The following is a 10,291-nucleotide window of genomic DNA, read 5'->3' as shown; positions in this document are numbered from 1 at the left end:
GGAAGTCTTTTGTGATTCACATTAGGTGTTTTCAATAGTCTTCTTTTTTTGCATTTCAATAATTTTATTGAAATGTATATTCCTTAGTTCCAAAACATTATGGTAGTTGGTTAGGTTACCTCTGCCAACTCAAAGTTAACTTCGATGTAATTAAAATATTGAAATGCATCAGCCTTTTGGAAAAACTGAAGCATTACCTATAAAACATGGTCTAAAAAAGTCTAAGATATACTGTGGTTCTTTGTTTTATTTTCCAGTGCATGTTTATCCATAGCATGATGTCAAAATTGGATACATCAATCCCAGATGGACTCAGGCTACACGTTGCACTGAGTAACTGTTTATAGCACTTTTAGCACTGTAGATCTCATACTCACTGACTTAATAGACAATCCTGAACACTACCTCAGCAACCACATGATTATGAAAATACATATTTACTTACGACTTTCTGCTGGCACAGTAGGGGCAATTAGTGAAAGTATATTCTCTTCATTTTAAACAAAATTCTAAATTAGAAGCAGTGGCAGTTTTGTAAAGACAGCCCTTAATAAAAACTTCTGGAGTGTTAAATCAGCAAGTTTTCAGAATGATGTAAATTTATTTTGAGTCACTAATACAATAATACTAATTTTCTCAATGGGCCTAGATGGAAACAGTGGATTTTGTATAAAAACTTCTCTTCCTGGACAAAGCCATCACCTGTTTTTTTAGACAAAAATGTTAAAGGTAAATTAATATGACAAATTTACTAGGTATGTAGTTTTGCTTTAAATAAAATGCCTTCAAATTTAAATGTAATTCCCATGTGGCAATGAAGTGCACATCTCTGGGTAATTTATTACTTGAATTACATGTGCTAAGAAACCATTTTCACTGCTTAAAATAGTGACTATTATTATGCTTTAAAAGTGCATTTGTGAAATGTTGGTTTTGATGTAAATTTCATCACTTAAAATATAAATTTAAATTGAGTAGGCTACACTTTTTTAAAAATCATCACTGGTGGATATGTTTTTATTGATTTTTAGAGAGAGAGGAAGGGAGGGAGAGAAAGAGAAACATCGATGTTGATCAGTTGTTCAGATGCCAACCTTTTGGTGTATGGGACAATGCTCCAACCAACTGAGCCAGCCAACCAGAGTCTGCATTAACCTTTTTTTAAAAAAAAACTTACCTTTATTGTTGAGAGTATTACAGATGCCCTCCCCCATGTAAAAAGGTTACCCTTTTTAATACCACATAAATATATTGATCCAATATGGAAATTGGATCAATGTTAGAAATAAAGATTCCCAGACTTGTCATTAACATTTCACATTATGTTCTTGGCTTTGTTTGTATGCCTCAGATGAATTCAAATTTAAGCAGTATTCCACTACAGGGTAATGTTAATTAGGCAGTTTTCCCAGATCTGAGAACATCAATGTTAATCTAGTTGTGATGTTTTAAGGTTTCACAGCTTAAATCTCCTGTAATTTTGTGGAATCCATAGCTCAGGATTGTGGAAAATGGCCTCAGAGAAGAGTTTTGGTTGCTATGATAATCAAATTAAGGAACCGTATTGGGAATTGTTGGGAGGTGCGTTATTCTGCCATAACTTTGCTTCAATTGTTGTGCAGTTCACCCAGAAACAATACATTTTGACTTCTGAACATTTGGTTCAGAACACTTGTTTGATGAATATTCAGTTAAACACTTGGCTATGAACTCTTGCCAGAAGCTTAAATCTCTGCCATCTATCTTGGAATGTTTCTAAAGCTCTTCTACTTTTGTTAACTCTACACACTTAGTGCTTGGATCTCCAATGCAATGATGGACAATGCCAACAAAAGGCTGTGATTTAGATCATTCCAGATCCTGCACTGGAATGCCTTGAGCTTCTAGTCTTTCAAAACTAAGGCTATTCCTCCTTTCAAATGGCAAGTTTTCTTGAATGAGTGAATAGAGTTGCAGAATTTGAAAGGCAGAAGTAGCTTTAACTTTCCAACACTCCTCCAATACAGTCTTTTCTATTCTCATTGAGTCTGAAACTGTGAACCTATACTGGCTTATTTGGATCAAGTCACTTGCCAATAGACATTCCTTTCCTCTTTTACTGATTTTATAGCCTTGTAGAAGCAGCTCAGTCCAACACATCCAGGGTGCTTGGGCTGTATCTTCATTTTGGCTGTCCAGGACATTCACAGCTAGAGAATGTCAAAGCCAAAGAACTGACTTAGACTAAGAAGATGTTTTACTTCAAAGTCCCTGAGTCTTGCAGTCACTCTGCGGCCATCATCATATGCTGATTCAGTCTCAAGCCACAAACCTTTGGCTGAAAATTCAACTCCTGTTCCAAAGAGGCCTTCAGCTGGTGTAGCAGTTTCTGCTTCAGTTGTGAGTGCCTCTACCATCTTGATGGTGAATGTGGCTATAATCACTCTCCCCAGGCCTGCTCTCACCTTAGCCCAGAATGTAAGACCCAAGAAATGTGCAGGGAGGGGACTCGAGGGCCCCCAGGGAGGTGGAGCTGTCCTGGGTGGAGGTCTCCAAAGCACTGCCCAGACGACACTGCCCTCCTTAGGGTCAGCTCAGAGCCAAAAGGCTCAATAGTCTAGATATTGTTTTGAGAGAAGATACAATACAGGAGAAGATTTTAATGCGAAGGAATCTAGGCCTGAGATGAGATATGGAAGACGAAAAGTAGATATTCTGCTTCCAGACAGAACGGACACGTTATGTCTGTAGTCAATCATAGATCTTTTTTTGTAGCAAGGATTGTGGGAAATCTAGGTACCAGGAATCTATGCAGTGAGACCAGCTAGCTGTGACGCAGCCTGGCCACGGAAGACCAGAGATGGTTGATAGGAGTTGTTAGGTCTGTCTCTCCTTGGTCCAGAGTCTGGGTGGGGCTGATTATGTCATAATCAGGAAAATTGTGACACCGTAGAACATATAGACACTGACATCTACATTATTAACTGAGCTATGTGAAACCTAACAGAGTACTAAGGCAGGTTATAACCTCAAGATGTTTACAGTGTGCCAGGAAAAATAAATTTAAAGGAAAATATGTATACTATGATACATACTCAGAATATATCTGAAAAAGTATGGGCAAATATAGGACAGAGTAATTAACTCTGTATGTGCTGTTTTAGAAAGGACTTCCCAGATGAATAACTGTCTCTTTAATTATGGAAAGGAGTATGCATGGTAGACTAAGAAAGGGATCTAAAGAAGGGGTATTTTACAGATATCATTCTAGACAAAAGGGTCAACATGTGCAAAGGCATGGGAAAGTGAAAGGGGAAATTGGCCAAGAATGAGATAGGAGTAGAAAGCAGATATCAGAGTAGCCTAATTCTTAATGACATACTTATGACCTCTTTACTCAAGTTTTATACTTGATGGTATGAGGAAATATCTGTGCAAGAATACTTCTAATCCATAATTAATGGTGTCTTTCTCCGAAAGCTAAACAACATTAGCTCTCTAATGAAAGCATATAGATTTATTTATTTTTTTATATATTTTATTTTATTTTTTACAGAGAGGAAGGGAGAGGGATAGAGAGTCAGAAACATCAATGAGAGAGAAACATTGACCAGCTGCCTCCTGCAAACCCCCCACTGGGGATGTGCCTGCAACCAAGATACATGCCCTTAACCGGAATTGAACCTGGGACCCTTCAGTCTGCAGGCTGATGCTCTAGCCACTGAGCCAAACCAGTTAGGGCTAGATTTATTTTTAAGGCTTTTAATCATCTTATGGACTTTCCTGTGAAGTTGTGGAATCTAAATGTATACCTGCAGTGTACCTAACCAGACTTAAGAATTTGTGGGACAACAAACCATTTTATATAATTAACTAGAGGCCTGGTGCAACACTCACCTTGGCTGGCCTGATTCCGCCTGCTTGCCAGCCTCACCCCCAGCCAACCAGTTCTTCCGCCGTTCTGTCGATTTGCATATTACACTTTTATAACATAGGATTAGTAGGAAGTTAAAATGTGGCTTGAACACTACTAATAATATCGAGTGATATTAGGTAATAAGCAACTATAATGTTATTTAGTTATTGTAAAAATGACAGAATAAGAAAAAACATAAATTTTCCTGATCCAAAACTGGAGCCATACCTTGTACAAATTATTGGCTGAAAGAAACCTTGTGCTCATCTATCAAGTTCTACAAAGAAAAATATGTAATAAATAATATTCTGTTTTGTAAGCATTTCTTTCCAACACTAAAATAAAGTTTTTCTTATCCTTGGCAGGTTTTCCAGAGAATATTAACTAGCAGAGTGCTTTTTCTATCAGTTTTTTTATTTCTATTTCCTTCTACTTGACAGCACTGCCCTATTTTGGTCTATTTGACCATAAAATTTTCTTTCATCTCCTTTCAAAATCAATTTGCTATGTTTAGAAAGGCTAAAGAGATATTTGGATGATGATCTGAAAAAAGATAGTGCTGCTTTGGGCAATTAGGCATACCTTTCACCTTAATCATTTCCCTTCATCCCATGCTAAAGGTAAAAGAATTTGGTTTAACTTAAAGTGACAGAATGTGTAAAAGTGCTGGAAACTGCTCTTAACATTTTATATAAGACCTGTAAAATCAAACAAAAAGAAATGTAAAACCCTACCAGGAATTAATATGGAACATTGAATGCATGGTAGAATTTTAAATGTTTATAAAAATTATACCGATATGATTAGAATTAGAAATAATACTTAAGTTCAACATAAGTTTTCTCTCCTCAGATAGGATGGGGAAGTGGTAAACGGAGTTCTTGGCTCACTCCCAGCTATGGTTTCTAAATTATTGACAGGGCAAGGGAAGCTGGAGGATGAGAAAAACCTGAATTAACCTAAAAACATTGGCAGTAGAGTAAATATAAGATACTACATAGTTGGAGTACATGCCAGATAATGTAGCAAAAAGCATTATTTTAATGTACTACCTTCCTGGGAATTCATAGAGCCATGTGATTTTAATGGCTACTCTTACAATATGTCAAAAATTAAGAACTGCTCTACCTCTATAATCAACTTCTTACTTTTCAACATAAAGTTTTCCCTTCCAGCTCTTTAACTCCCTCATTCACAAATAGTGTGCTCTATGACATCATTTCAGATCTCCTTGACATTTTTTCCAAATTTCCTGCTTCATCCAAACTTCACCTTCTTCCTCTCCAACCATCTCTGAGAAGGCTTATTTCATAAACCTGGACAGAGTTAAGTCTATCATACTCAGTATTTACAGAACATAAGGTGCACTACCTCTGCCATAACACTTAACTCATTGTAGTGACATTTATTTTACCTGTTTGTCTCTCCATTATGGTACAGTGAATTCCGAGTTACTAATATAGAAAAATTCTAAATGAAGTACAGTGCAAACTGAGTAACAGTGTGAAATCACAGCTTTCAATATGTATTCAGGTCAAAATTATTAATTGTATCACTTTAAGCATCAACATTACCAAATCTCCAGCTTTAATTTGTTACTACTTTATAAGGTTATTGTCAGGCTTAAATGATATAATCACTTAAAGTTTCCTGTAAAAATACACTTAACTAATGCTAGGGTTTTTTTAAAATATAATGAATGTAAGGATTTTTTCAATATATTATTAAATATATAAATATTGTATTGCAGTAGTTTAAACACAATAAACTATAGTTCATCCTGGTATATGCTCAAAATCATTTAGCAAATTTCAATGTATATTCCTAATAAGCACTTTTTAGAGATGAGAATAGAAAAGCTATTTTTTTTAATATAGTCTAATCCAACAGTCAATAGATTAGTTCTCCTTTATCTATGGTTTTGCTTTCCACAGTTTCAGTTGACCATGGTCAACTGCAATTCAAAAATATTAAATGAAAATTTTCATGAATAAATAATTTATAATTTTTAAATTGCACACCTCTCTGAATAGCATGGTGAAATCTCGCATTGTCCTGTTCCTTCCTGCCTAGGATGTGAAACATCCCTTTGTCCAGTGTAGCCATGTATACACTACTCACCTATTAATTAGTCAGTAGCTGTCTTGTTTATCAGATCAACTGTTGCTGTATTGCAGTTCTTGAGTTCAATAACTCTTATAGTACCCTAATGCTATGTCACAATGCCTATGTCATTCACCTCACATTATCCAATCACATAGGCTTTGTATCATCTCACAGCACAACATGAAGAAGGATGAATAGAGTACAATAAGAAATTTGAGAAAGAGACCAAATTCACATAACTTCTACTACAGTATATTTTTATAATTGCTCTATTTTATTATTGCTGTTATTATAAACTAGTGCCCTGGTGCATGAATTCATGCACTTTTAAAGGGAATTAATTAGAAGAAATATTTTAATATCATTATTTTCCAAGTCCTGGGTGCGGGTATCCAGCTCCCTCCTCCGTCCTGTCAGAGTCTGTGACAGCGCCTGTAGGGATGCAGTGTCAAAGCTGGCGCCCCAGGGGGCTGCAGGACTCCCCCCAGTCCCCGAGTCCCGCAGCCACATGGAGCTGGTGCCCCAGGGGACACGGGGCTAGTGAGGGGGATGAGAGTGGTGGTCCGGCTCTAAGAAAACCGCCCCGGGCCTCCCTGGGTTACCTCTGGGTTCCCCCGTAAAAAGGGCCATAGGTGTTGGGGCTAAGTGCAGAGCCAGCGGCGGCAGCGGTGGAAGAAGCTGCCATGGCTGGCACTTTGCCTATCACGGCGGCGGGACTGCGGCAAACAGCAGAACATGCCTTGGTGGGGATGTCTCTATCAGATGAGCGGGGTGAGGACTGTTTTAGAATGTGGCTGCCTGGCTACAAGGGTTCCACGTTCTGTTGGGCTCCATCGTCAGGAAGTGAGGTCACCGCTCTTGTTAGAAAATGAAATCACTGCTCTTGTGTGGGGAGAAGCTCAGGGTAGGGAACCAGACAGTGACCATGGAGGTGTTCTGTCATGTTCATACCCCAGGTCAAAGCTACGGGTGGACGTGGAGTGTGGGCAGCTCCCGCTACCCTGGTTTATCCCAACACCGGAGCTAAATCTCATTTCCCCCAGGTGGAGGTGGCGTGGGGGTGGTGATCTTTAGCCCATAGGGCCGGCACCCTGCGGGGCTGTGGGACTCCCTCAAGTCCCCGAGTCCCACAGCCCCGTTGGGCCACTTCCCAGAGCCCCAGAGTCCCTCCCTGTGGCCGGCACCCCACGGGACTCCCCCAATGCACCTCCTGGTCAACTTCCCTCCAGCATCCTCTCACAGGCAGCGTCAAGCCCAGCCCCGCCCACCTGCGCTCACCCACTGTGCGCAGCCATCTTGTGATGGCATGAGGACATCAAGTCGTTACAGCTTGGAGGACCACCTAGGCTTTTATTAGTAAGATACTAGAGGCCCAGCACACATGAAATCATGCAGGAGTATCTTGCTTCGCTTGCCTCAGCTGGCTGCCCTGCCCATCACCGCTATTAGCTTGCTGCTCCGCCCTCTGCTGCTCATAGCCCTCTGCTGCTTGTAGCTTTCTGCCACTAGTAGCTCACGCCTTGCCCTGCCCACCACGAGAGCTGCTGCTTGTTTGGTCATGATGGCTACGGGCAAGGGCCTTTGATATAAGAGATATTACTGTACTTAATTTATAAATTAAACTTTATTATAGGTGTGTATATCTAGAAAAAACATAGTTTATGGCTCCATACTATCCACCATTTCAGGCATCCACTGAGGGGTCTTGGAACATATCTCCAGCAAGTAAAGGGAGATTAGTGTATAATAATAATATATGGCTATAGAATTAAATGGATAAAAACATAAAAGAATAAAGTACAGCAGTAGGTCATACTGTTGATGATAATAAGACATCAAAATCAATGATTAAAGAAAATGTGTTAGATAAATGTAGATTCTCACCTTACTTCACATACAAAAATAAGTTCTAGTAAGATTAAATAGTTGACTATTTAAAGCCTACACAAAGAAAAACAAGAGGACGTCAGTGGGATATTTATCCAATTGTTGGATATTTAACTAATATCAAAGATGAAGAAAGCTTAAATGATTACACACATGAGAAGAATGACAGATTTGGGTACGTATAAATATAAAACTTCTGACTATGGCAAAATTTCTTTAAAAATGTAAAGTAAACTGATTAAAATAATTGCAACAAAAATAAACAAAATTACAAGATAATGACATGACTGGCATAAAATTACTAATGCTAACAAGTATTAATATTAAAATAATTTTAAAAAACAATTATTGTTAAATTTTTTAATTTCAATATACTTTATTTCATTTTTTTCTTTTTACTTATTTATTTTTTTATTTTCTTTTTTTAATTTTATTTTTTTTAATTGCTTAAAGTATTACAAAGGGTATTACATATGTGTCTTTTTTTTCCCCGCCCTTGACTATCCCCTGGCCTCCCCGACCCCCCAGCGTCCCATGTCCATTGGTTATGCATATATGCATGCATACAAGTCCTTCGGTTGATCTCTTATACCCCATATATGAAGAAAAGGTAAAGATTTTCTCAAAGAAAAGAAAGATTACCAGGAGACCTATAGTACAAAAAAATTTACAAAGTATTGTTCATGCTGAAATAAAGAGACAACCAACTTACACCATACAAAAAAATAAACTGAAAATGGATAAAGGACTTAAACGTAATATGGGAAACCATAAAAATATTAGAGGAATCCACAGGCAGCAAAATCTCAGACATATGCCAAAGCAATTTCTTCATTTTTTTCTTTTTAATTGAATTTACTGGGGCAGCATTGGTTAACAAATTATACAGGCTTCCGGTGTACAATTCTATAATACATCATCTGTATATTGTATTATGTGTTCACCACCCCAAGTTAAGTCTCCTTCCATCACCATTTATCCCTCCCATTACCGCCTTCTACCTCCCCCCACTCCCTGTAGGTTTACTTAGAAAAACAGTGTATAATGCACTCCTTAGACACTTGGAAATTAATATGAACATAATATTTCCATATTCTCACTCATACTTCTGTTCGAAATCATTTTCATTCTCTATGTTAATAATATGATTTCAGTGTGCAAAATTTTGTACAATTTCTAAACTTTAAGAGTTAAAATTTTTAAGAAGTTTATAATACAAAATATTGCATTTTGGACATCAGCAAAAATGATGGACTAAGGACTTCCAAAATTATCTCTTCCTTAAAAGCAATAAGAAAATTGACAAAAAAAAATGTCAGGATCAAGTAATTCAGGAATCTGTATTTTAAATAAATATATAAAGAATGCAGATTGGTGCAGCCACTGTGGAAAGCAATATGGAGATTCCTCAAAAAATTTTAAAATAAAATTGCTATATGACCCAGTGATTCCACTTCTGGGAATATATATGAATAATCCCCAAACCCTGGTTCAAAAGAATATATGTACCCCTATGTGCACTGCAACATTACTAGTATTTACAACAGCCCCAAGATTTGGAAGCAGCCCAAATGCCCATCAGTAGATAAATGGATTAAAAAACCGGTGGTACATTTACACAATGGAATACAATTTGGCCTTAAGAAAGAATGCAATCTTATCATTTGCAACAGCATGGATGGACCTGGAAAGTATTATCTAAATCCAATGGTATGAGGGACAGTGAACTGGCTTCCTGTTTAAAAAGTTTGAGGACCCCTGATCTAAATGAAGTAAGCCAGTCAAAGAAAGACAAATACCACATGATTTCACTTGTATGTGGAATTTAATAAAATAAGCAAAACAGAAAAGGACTCATAGATACAAAGAACACACTGTCAGCTGTTATAGGAGAGAGGGGTTGGGGACTGAATGAAAAAGGTAAAGGGATTAAGAAAAAAAAACACAAAGACTCATAGACAACAGCATGGTGATTACCAGAGGGAAAGGGAAGTGGGAGGAGGTTAAAGAAGGTAAAAGGGGGAATAAATGGTGACAGGAGACTTGACTTTGGTTGGTGAACACACAATACAATATACAGATGATGTATTATAGAATTGTACACCTGAAACATAATTTTATTAACCATAGTTGCCCCAATAAATTCAATAAAAAATAAATGGCAATGTCCAAAAAGAGTTTAAAAAAGAAACAAGGAACAGATTATGCAACTATATAAATGATGGAATTAACAGCAAGGACTTAAAAATAGTTATAAATACAGTTATCCTCAAAAACTTCCCTCTTGCATTTTATATAGGAGAGAGAAATCTTGAATCAACCACTAAACTGACTTCTTCCTCAATACCACTTCTGGAGCAATTATGATCCACTCCTCTTGCATCCTGTCTTTAGAGACTATCA

The 10,291-nt window shown here is 37.4% G+C and overlaps 1 protein-coding gene and 1 pseudogene across 1 annotated transcript in view; one reads left to right on the top strand and one right to left on the bottom strand.

Moving 5' to 3' along the window:
• The window catches only part of LOC102757521 (5-hydroxytryptamine receptor 2C-like), a 236,327-nt gene that overhangs the window by 198,895 nt on the left and 27,141 nt on the right, over positions 1-10,291 (top strand). The window lies entirely within an intron of this gene.
• LOC102757236 overlaps positions 1,544-10,291 on the bottom strand; it is a 30,775-nt pseudogene continuing 22,027 nt past the window's right edge.

This window comes from Myotis davidii, unplaced genomic scaffold (assembly GCF_000327345.1).
Source record: "Myotis davidii unplaced genomic scaffold, ASM32734v1 scaffold2339, whole genome shotgun sequence".
Classification (NCBI taxonomy): Eukaryota; Metazoa; Chordata; class Mammalia; order Chiroptera; family Vespertilionidae; genus Myotis; species Myotis davidii.
This window is presented reverse-complemented; position numbering and strand designations above follow the sequence as displayed.